The sequence below is a fragment of the Hipposideros armiger genome, unplaced genomic scaffold, assembly GCF_001890085.2.
Source record: "Hipposideros armiger isolate ML-2016 unplaced genomic scaffold, ASM189008v1 scaffold_460, whole genome shotgun sequence".
Lineage (NCBI taxonomy): Eukaryota > Metazoa > Chordata > Mammalia > Chiroptera > Hipposideridae > Hipposideros > Hipposideros armiger.
In genome coordinates, this window is record NW_017731810.1 from 1,255,852 (window position 1) to 1,265,359 (window position 9,508).

Here is a 9,508-nt window from a genome sequence, read left to right on the forward strand (position 1 = left end):
CCGTTGGCCGCTCCAGCCAGGCTCCAGGCCCCGTCACATCCGTCTCCCCCTTCTCTGTCAGAGAGAGCCCGCCCTGATCTGGCTGGTTCACTGAGGAACCCCCAGATCCGGCTTCCCTAGGCATACACCAGGAGCTCCGTGAATGCTTGCTTCAGTTAGGAACCTTGGGCTGATACAAGTTTTCAGCTCATGCAACACCCCAGCTGCTGGAGACTGAGGCCGTGGCATAATCTCTTTAAATGACTTCAAGGAGCCCACGCATCCTTTCATGGTGCAAAGAGAAAGAAGCCACCGTCATAGGATGGTAGCTCCATTTACTGAGCCTTGTCACTCTGGCAGCTGCTTTCCGGAGACCCATTTTACAGAGGGGCAAACGGAGGCCCGGAGAGAGAGAGAGCGAGAGAGGGTTCTGTTTTTATGTCAGAGCTGCTGCCAGCCTGGGCAGGATTTCCTCTCTCTAACGCAGTAGCTACAATGGATTTCCTTTTTAAAATAGCAAGCCAGACGCCAGCGGACTCTGGGTGTGGGCCCTGTGTCAGGCAACAGCAGTTCTCTCTTTAGAGGACAAAACGGGACTTCAGTGTGCAGAAAAGCGCTTAGTGGCTCTTGACTGTCTTGCCCGAAGGGGGATGGGCCATGCGGGGTGCATGGTTCCCAGGCGATCCCTGGGACACTGGAGTTTGCGACCCCGGCCCACCCGGAGCCCTCCCCCCCCCCTCCCCAGAGCACCAGGTGCCCAGGGATCGCAGTAGGGGGCAATGTCCCGCGTGGTGAATCTGTGGTGCCCTGGCTGGGCCACCCGGCCTGCGAGGGCAGAAGAGTTTGAAACCAAACTGGGGTGAAAACAGTGGGTCCGGTCGGCTCGGATCTGAACGCGAAATCCAGGTGGTGCAGATTACTGATGAACACTTTGGAAAAGTGGTGGTCATCCCTAAAAAGTCTCCCCTCCGCGCGAGGAAGACCCAGTGGCAGGCACGGACGGGGTTCGAACCCGTGATCTTCGGTTTACGAGACCGACGCCTTACCACTTGGCCACCGCGCCTGCGTTAGAATGGCGGCTCCGAGCGCCTCTATCTTGGCGCCGCTCCCGTGAGTCGGCCTGGCGGGCGCGAGCGCGAGCACGAACGTGAGCGCGCGCGCGCCCGGCCCTCGCGGCCCCGCCCTCTCGCCGCGGCCGGGATAGAAGGCGGGGCTCCAACGGCCGCACGCCGGCTCCTCCCCGCGGGCTCCCGGCGACCTGCCCGGCCCGAAGGTTCCCTCGGCACCCCCCGCATGCCCGCGCCCGGAGTCCCTGGGGGTCCCCAGGGCCTGGTCCGGAGGCGTGCCCGGAACTCGGGAGCGGGCGGGACGCTGGCCGGCGTCTCGGAGACGAGTGTTCGAAACCCGGGTCTGCCAGACTCTCCCCGCGGCCCCGGACGACCGGCCTCGGAGCCTCAGTTTCCCCTTTAGGGCGAGGCACCCTCTAGGCGGAGGAACGGTGGCCGTTCTCGTTAGTAGGACCCCGGGGCGGTCCGCACGACTGCTCTGCGCCGAGCAGGCGCCTCTGCAAGCGCTGTTGAAGGAACACGTAAGTTTTCTGACACGAAAACCCCAAAGCGGCTCTTCCCCCAGGTGGCCGGTGTAGCCCAGGGTGGGCGCGGGTCCCGGGACCAGCAGCCTCACCTGGGAGCAGGTTAGAAACGCGGCGTCTCCCGCTCACCCACACCTGCACGATGACACCTGTGGGCGGAGCCCAGCAACCTGGGTCTTAACGAGCCCTCCAGGTGATGCTGCTGCGCGGGGAAGGCTGAGTCCCACCGCTCCTGATAATGATGCGCACCTGCCTGTTTATAGATTCAAACGTGCCCTTTTATTTTTTAGCAAATGGGATTAATTTACAGCTCTCCTGTACTTTGATTTTTCATGAGTTAATGTATGCTGTATTAAGTAATACAGCGGCTTGTGGTACATAATACAGTATGATCACAGCAAATAATACAGACATTATTTAATATAATTAATAACGTATTAATGTAAGGTGGAATCTCACTATTATATAGTAAATTATATAAACTGCAGAACATATAATATTATGCATGAATTACTGTATTCTCTTTTGTAGCTGCCTTGTTTTCAATTGAGTGACTGTATCACAATTGATTTAATCAGTTGCTGGGAATTAGACCTTGAGCTGTGTGCAGAGTTTTTGCAGCACAGAACATTCTGCCACGTGCATCTTTGCCGCCTGGCAAAAGTGGTGCTTGTAGGGTATATGGAGATAAATATGAGGAATGTCCGCAGCTCACCAGGCAGGCGAATAGGAAACTTAAAAAATGCCCGGGAGTCGTGTTCACCAAATTGCTTTAAATGTCAAGGTTTGGGCAAAGGAGTGAAAAAGGCCCCGATATTTACTGTCAGGCACTGCCTGGGACAGGAGCCCTGAGACATTGCACCCACAGTGCTTGATATCAGCATGCAAACCTCACTGCAGCTCCCTAATTAAAAAAAAAAAATTGGAGAATATTTTCAGAATTAAAACAAGCGTTACCGAGCATTGCTTCCGACTAGTTGATGATAAAATTGGTTCCATGGTACCCCTGCTTTTTTGGTGTTCATTGAGTTGCTGGAATTATTGTGCAAAAGTGACAGTGACTTATAAAAAATGAAAGAAATTAGCACATGAGAGAAAAATCACATGGGAGCTGAGCCCAGAATTCACTGGCAGGTGGAATGCGAATCAAAATCTAACAGGTGCTGTTTTCAGCTTTGTCTTCAGAGGGAGGGAAGAAGGGAGGGAGTTGAATGATAGAGGTGCATCTGTACCTTGATGGGCAGGTGGGATGCCCGAGGTATCCGGGGGTGGGGGTGGGGTGCTGAGAGAGGCTGACCCTCCACCCTCTGAGCCCTCAAGTAGAGAGCACAGGTGCTGGGTGGTCTGACCTACTTATCTTACAGGTGTGAAGAGCCCGGGGACGCCACAGATCATGGACACCTGGATGGAGGGCCCGCCTGTCCTGGCTCCGGTGTTCTAGAATGGTGCTGTAGAAGGTAGGTCTTTAAAAAATATTGTAGAAGGAATTAACATGTGGAATTCTTTTCAACGTGGTTCTTCCATATGGTTCTGGGAAACTCCTTGGCCGGTGCCCGCCGACCCTAGTGTCGGGACAGCTCTGGCATTGGAACTTCTTATAGACCTTTCCCCAATCAAGCAGAAACTTGCAACTTCTCAGCTAGAAGGAGCTGTCCTTTGTTCACCTTTATGGGAAGAAATGTTTCCTGCGCTCTTACAGAGTCCCTGGGGCAGGTGGGTTCTGATGGCACGCAAATAATTGTGACAGGATTCTAGGCCTCCCAAATCTAAGGGTGAGAAACCAGAGTTGAGTGAAGCCAGTGGTGCTTTGAAGAGTCTGGGAAGGTGATGTTTTACGTGAGAAAGTGTCAAAACTGATCTGGTGACAAGATCAGGTGACGTGATAGAATACTTTTGATCTTCTTGTTCCATCTGTATGATTAAGTTGCCTAGATCTGAATAATTTATAAGTATCTACATTTCTTTTGTATTGAGACTTCATCGCTTTTTTCCATTTTAGAAAAAAAAATGTTAGTTTTAGATCTGTTTTGTTTCGTTTTCTGTACCTCTTTGTTTCTGTTTGCATGTCCCCAAAGCAGGAATTCCTAACGTACACTCAAGACCAGGAAATCTGCGAATTCCCCAAGAGTATGTGAAATGAATGTGTGTGTCTCTGGGAAAGGGCTGTCACAAGTTTTTTTCAGGCTTTCAAACAGGCCTCCTGTAGGTCTTAGAAGATTTAAAGTGGTTTTTACTTCCTTGGTTCTCTTCCTGTGGTCTGTGACTCGCCCAAACCCCACTGAGATGTATTGGGTTGTTGGAAAAGTCATGACGTATTTTTTCTATGCGTCATGACTTTTCCAACAACCCAATAGCATCTTAATTGTTTAGCCACAGCTGACGTTGCTTGAAAAAAGGAAGATGTCTCCAAGACACTGACCCTTTCCAGGGACAACTCCTGCTGCAGCTGGTGCCCCGCCCTCCCGGGTCCTGGCCCCGCTGACTCCCGCCTGCTGCCTCTACAGAGCAAGGATTGCATCCATTTTATCTGTGAGGGGCTTTCTCCTGTTACCTCAATGGCGCCTTAGCTGTGGCCTCCCAGGGCTTCTCTCTCGAACCTGCACATCTCATGAAGATGCAGACTGACCCGGGAGGTCTGGGCCTGGTGGAGGTTCTGCCTTCCTAACCCCCCAGGTCATGCTGATGCGGCTGGTTCCGACCCTCACTTTGACAACCACTGCTCTGCTATATTCTTGGAGAAATTCATTTGCATAAGGAAGAGGGGGAAAAAAACCCAAAAACCCAACCCTCAGGCTTGGATAGTTAGGCCACCTGAGATAATGACAGCAGGCTTTTTTTGCTAATTACCTAAGTCAAGGCTTTAGCTCGGGAAGGTTCACTTAGCTAATCATAACATTGTTAGTGATGGCAGGTTTTGAAGCCAGGACCGGAGACAAAACACAGCCCCCTTTTAGTGTTGATTTGATCAACTCAGTGATTTCAGGCAGGCTGGGCACCTCAAATACTTGGTGGGCACAGGCAGATTATATAAACCTGGGTGGACAGAGGGGACAGGAGGCCCCAGAGCCAGGCGATGTGGTGCCATTTTTCCTTCCACCAGGAACGACTTCCGGAGACTCCCTCTTTCCCGTCCTGTCTTTTTAATTTTAGCTCTTCTGGTGAGTGTGTGGTGGTATCTCGTTTTAATTTGCATTTCCCTCATGATGGGTGGTGGGAAGCACCTTTCCATGTGCTTCGTAGCTGTTTGTTACATCTTGTGGGAAGTGTCTGCTCCAGTCTTTTGCCCATTTTTATACCTTGTTTGTCTTCCGATTAGCGACCCTCAGAGTTCGTTGTATATTCTAGATACAAGTCTTTTGTCAGAGAGATGTGTTGTGAATATTTTCTCCTCTGTGGCTTGCCTTCTCATGTCCTTAAGGATGTCGGAGTAGTGAGGTGTTTAATTTTGATGAAGTCCAAGTTACCCGTGCTTTTCTTCTGTGTGTCATGCTTTGTGTGTCCTAAGAAATCTTTTGTCTACCTAGGTTATGAAGGTTTTCTCCTAGAATTTTTATCATTTTAGGCTTTATGTTTAGGTGTGTGATTTATTTTTGAGTTAATTTTTGTGTGCGGTTTCAGGTGGGGCTTGCCATTCATTGTTTCCCATGTGGCTGTCCAGCACCGTTTGCTGAAATGATTATCTCCTCTCCCTGGGATTGCCGCAGTTCCTTTAACACTCAGGTCAGTTGACTGACTGCGTCTGTGTGGTCTGTGCCTGGAGTTCGCCTTGTGTTCCACTGACCTGCATGTCTATCTTTATACTAATCACCACACTCTTCATTATTGTATTTTATGAGGAGCTCTGAAACCAAGTATCGTAAATCCTCCAAGTTCGTCCTTGGCGTTTCCATATAAGTTTTAGAATCAATTCATCCCTTTCTACAAAATGCCTGCTGGATTTTGATCGGGATTGTGCTGACTCTATAGATGAGTTTGGGGGAACTTGCTGTCGTAACACTATTGAGCCTGCCTGTCCATGAATATTTCAGTTGTTTGTTGCTGGGGCCTGTGGGTCTTGGGGTCTAAATTCATTTCTTTGGCATTTCATGATGTGAGTTCCCCGTGATTTTCAGTGGAAGAGTAACTGGAATGTTTTTGGGAGCCATGTTTGCCTCCTTTTGGCACTCCATCCAAGCACAGATCCCTGCCCCGGGTAGGAATCATGTGGGCCCCCCACGGGACACCGCAAGGTGAGGAGGGAAGCCAGACGTGTTGCCTGTAAACTGCTGTGACAAGTTTCAGAAGAAGTAATGGTCTCCAGCTTAGGCGATTATTGTGTCATCACTGTGAACAGATGATGCCAACCACACACAAAATGTTGTAAAGACGAAAAAGAAATTTTTCTGCAGAAAAATGACAGTGGTTCAGATGCCCTGGAATCACCTCAGTCAAGTCAATCTTAGAGCCTCCAGTCTTGGAAAGTGTGTTTCAACTGGTTCACTCCTGAAACAGAATAAGACCAAGTGGGCAGCTATGAATAATACAAAGTTGTGTTCTTTTTTTTCCCTTTTGTTTTTCCCAGAGACTCTAAACAGGTCCACCAGATTACCCAAGGAACACACAGAGTTGACACAGCTTTGTGTATGTAAATGTGGTAGCCAGTAACTGAATGAAATTACTGCTTGTTATTATTCGTTCTGCATTTAGCAGGGGACCCTAATCGCCCAGCCCTCACTTCCCTCTCTCCCTCCCTCTCCCTCCTTTTCCCAGTGACCAGTATTATGAGTTTATTTTAGATCTCTCCATATATTTTTCTTTGCTTTTGTGTTGATACATGTTTATGCACAGGAAATTTACTGTTTGGGGTGGGATTTTTCTCCCCACAAATGGTATCATAGTGTACATGTTACTTTACATGTCTCTTTTTTTATGCTGTAAAGCACCAGAGGTCCAGTCCTGTCCTTCCCGATGACGCTAGCTAGCTCATTCCTTTTAACTTCTGCATTCTAGTCCGCTGGGTGATTGCCACAGCGTTTTTAATAAATCCCCTATTGTTAGCCCCCTGGGTTGTTTCTGAGTTTTCTTCATTACAAACACAGCTACTCGTGCATCTTTGCACGTGCCTCCCTCTGCACATGGGTGTCTGGCTCATTGCTCTCCTAAGATAACTTTTCCTTTGTATTTAAGCAGTCTTGAGCAAACAGTTCTGCAAACAACTGCTTGCTTGTGAGTGAGCCAGCCCTCAGTGCCACTGGGCTATGGGAACAGTATGTGCTTTTGCTCAAGTCTCTCGTTTTTAACTTTGTGTAGAGTTGGTTGTGGGGAGGCAGAAATAATCAGCCACACGCTGTGTGTGGTGGCATGGCCGAGGGCTGCCCAGCTGGTGGAGACGTGTCACGGGTGTGAGTGTGTCGGTATCAAACGGGACAACTTGCTTGGGTTCTTTGCAGTATTGTGAGCTTGTAAGAAGCAATAGGTGAAGGTCCAAATTGGTTCCTTCACATATGTTACCACTTTCTATAAAGTGGTAGCAGCATCTCACTCGCAAATGACACATGGTATGCGTTTCTCAATACAGCAAAGAATTATTTCCTTTAGATTTCTTAGTATTATGATATTTCAAAACCTCAACCCTTGATTCATATTAACTAGGAAGTCATTTTGACAGGTAGACAGTAACTTCTTGTATTTTAAGATCACTGTTAACAAAATGACACTTGACCTAAAGGGTTGCAGTGTTTTTCTTTAAGCAAAACAAAGTTTTCGATGAATTAGTGCTTGCTCTTGGGCCATCTTCTACATATATTCCCTCCCTCCTTTTAAAATCTAGGAGTTAAAGCAGGATATACATGGTTAAAGATGAAATATATGGTACCAAGTTGAAAGTGACTATTTAAAAATGTCATTTCCCATCATCAGAGGCCAATTATCATATCCCCAGTGTTTGGCGTGGGAGGTGATTATTCCCAGGGCTGTTCTTGGCAGTGTGAAAAGATAAATGGATGGAAGGAAATGAGAGCACATGTAGTGATAAATTGACTTACAGAAAAGAACATACCTTTAGCATTTTTCCCTGGTGGCTTTACTTCTTAGCTCCGTAAAACCGTAAATGTATATGGATAACTCAGGTGTAAAAATGTCGAATGCGAAACGTGACTTTTTCCTTCCTTCTCATTCCGTTATGCACACATTAGAATTTCTTTTATGGAAACATGAATAAGATTTTATCAGAAACATTTTTTGCTGTCCTTTGTCATTTCATGGTTTTTAAAAAGCTGTCACTGTTTTCTTGTGGTGCTTTCTGCCTGTGTAGCTGCTGCTTGGATGTCAGTTAGATGCCCTGGAAGTGTGAATGGTTGCTTTGTGTTTATCTATGTGCGTTTGCCAGTTGCCATGGTATATCAGTGAGCACTATTTAATCCTTTGCTATCTTTAAAAATTACACAAGGGAAAATATTTAGAGACAGTATAAACGCTGCACCCAGACCAAAGCTTATCTCAAACAAAAGCTGCTAGCTAGTTTTATTTAGATAAAAGCAATTTCCTACAATCCAGGGTACCTTCTCTCTCTCTCTCTCTCTCTCTCTCTCTCTCTCTCTCTCTCTCTCTCTCTCTCTTTCTCTCTTTATCTCTCTTTATTAGTTTCAGGTGTACAAAACAATGTAGTAGACATTTACACCTTTCACAAGGTGATAACCCTCCCCCGCAATCTACTAGCCCTCTGACATTGTATATACCTGTTACGATTCCATTGACTATTCCCTGTGCTGTACTTCACATCCTGTGACTATATAGATATTATAGTAGACATTCAGTATTATTCAGCTTCAGCTTCAGATGTGCACTGCAGTGGTCAGGCATCTACACCGTCCATGAAGTGGTCTCCCTAATAAGACAATTGCTCATCTGACACCCTACAAAATCTTTACATTATTGATTATATTCCCCAAACTGTCTTTCGTATCCCCATGGCAATCTTGTGGTTACCAACTTGTGCTCTCTAATCCCCTCACCTTCTCCCTCATCCCCACCCCCCTCCCATCTAGCAACCCTCAGTTTTCTCTCTACATCTCTGAGATGTTTCTAATTAGTTTGCTCACTTATTCTGTTCTTTAGATTCTGGGTACCTTCTTTCTTTTGAATTGGGTTGTTCAATGTATTTGGTTGTTCTTTTCATGCCCTTTTGTAATCCTCTCCCATCCCCCCAACAACCACCATTTTGCTTTCCGTCAATATGTGTTAGTTTGCATATCCTAGAGTTTTATATAAATGAAATCAAACAGTATGTATTCTTTTGGGAAGCGGTGCTTCTTCACTCAGCAAAATTTTTTTGAGACTCATTCATATTGTGGTGTTGTGTACCAAAAATTTATTGCTTGTTATCACTGAGTGATGTGGACATTTGGGTTGTTTCCTGTTTTAGGCGATTACAAATAAAGCTACTATGAACATTGATGGACAGACGTTTGAAAGAACACTAAAAGGCTTTCATTCCTCTTGGGTAAATATGGAGGAGTGAAATGCCTGTATCGTGTATCTTTTTTTTTTTTCTTAAGATTTTTATTGGGGAATTGGGGGGATGGGAACTGTGTTGGGGAATTGGGGAAGGGGAACAGACAAGTTGCTGTCGTTTTGTTCTTCAGTCTAGATGTGGAGGACGTTGCTTCACTGGCCCAAGTTGGCACCATCATTGTGCTCTTTCCGGGTGAGGCAGATCAGTCCCCGGCTTCTGGACGGCCGCTCACGGCGGCCGCTGGCCGCTCACGCTGGCCGCTGGCTACACACGGTAGCCCATGGCAACCCACTGCCACAGGGGCTGCAGCCTACATCGGGGACTCAGGGCAGCCCAGCTCCAGGTTGAGCTGTTGTTTAGCATCTTAGCTGTAGAGGGCAGTGTCACTGGCCCTCATATGTGGGATCCGAACCGGGGCCCTCTGGCGTCCCAAGCCAGTTCTTAAC

At 47.4% G+C, this 9,508-nt stretch overlaps 1 long non-coding RNA gene and 1 other non-coding gene across 6 annotated transcripts in view; one reads left to right on the top strand and one right to left on the bottom strand.

The window, feature by feature from the left end:
* Positions 1-970: 970 nt before the first annotated feature.
* Positions 971-1,042, bottom strand: TRNAT-CGU (transfer RNA threonine (anticodon CGU)). Its single transcript has one exon. It is a non-coding gene; the product is annotated as a tRNA-Thr (tRNA).
* Positions 1,043-1,204: 162 nt separating this feature from the next.
* Positions 1,205-9,508, top strand: part of LOC109395241 (uncharacterized) — a 50,492-nt gene continuing 42,188 nt past the window's right edge. For 4 of the 5 annotated variants that reach the window (XR_002126596.1, XR_002126598.1, XR_002126599.1 and 1 more), the window contains exons 1-3: positions 1,205-1,567; positions 2,935-3,027; positions 5,189-5,290. This is a non-coding gene — a long non-coding RNA (uncharacterized LOC109395241). The remainder of the gene's footprint in view (positions 1,568-2,934; positions 3,028-5,188; positions 5,291-9,508) is intronic. The other variant, XR_002126600.1, reaches the window with a different exon arrangement.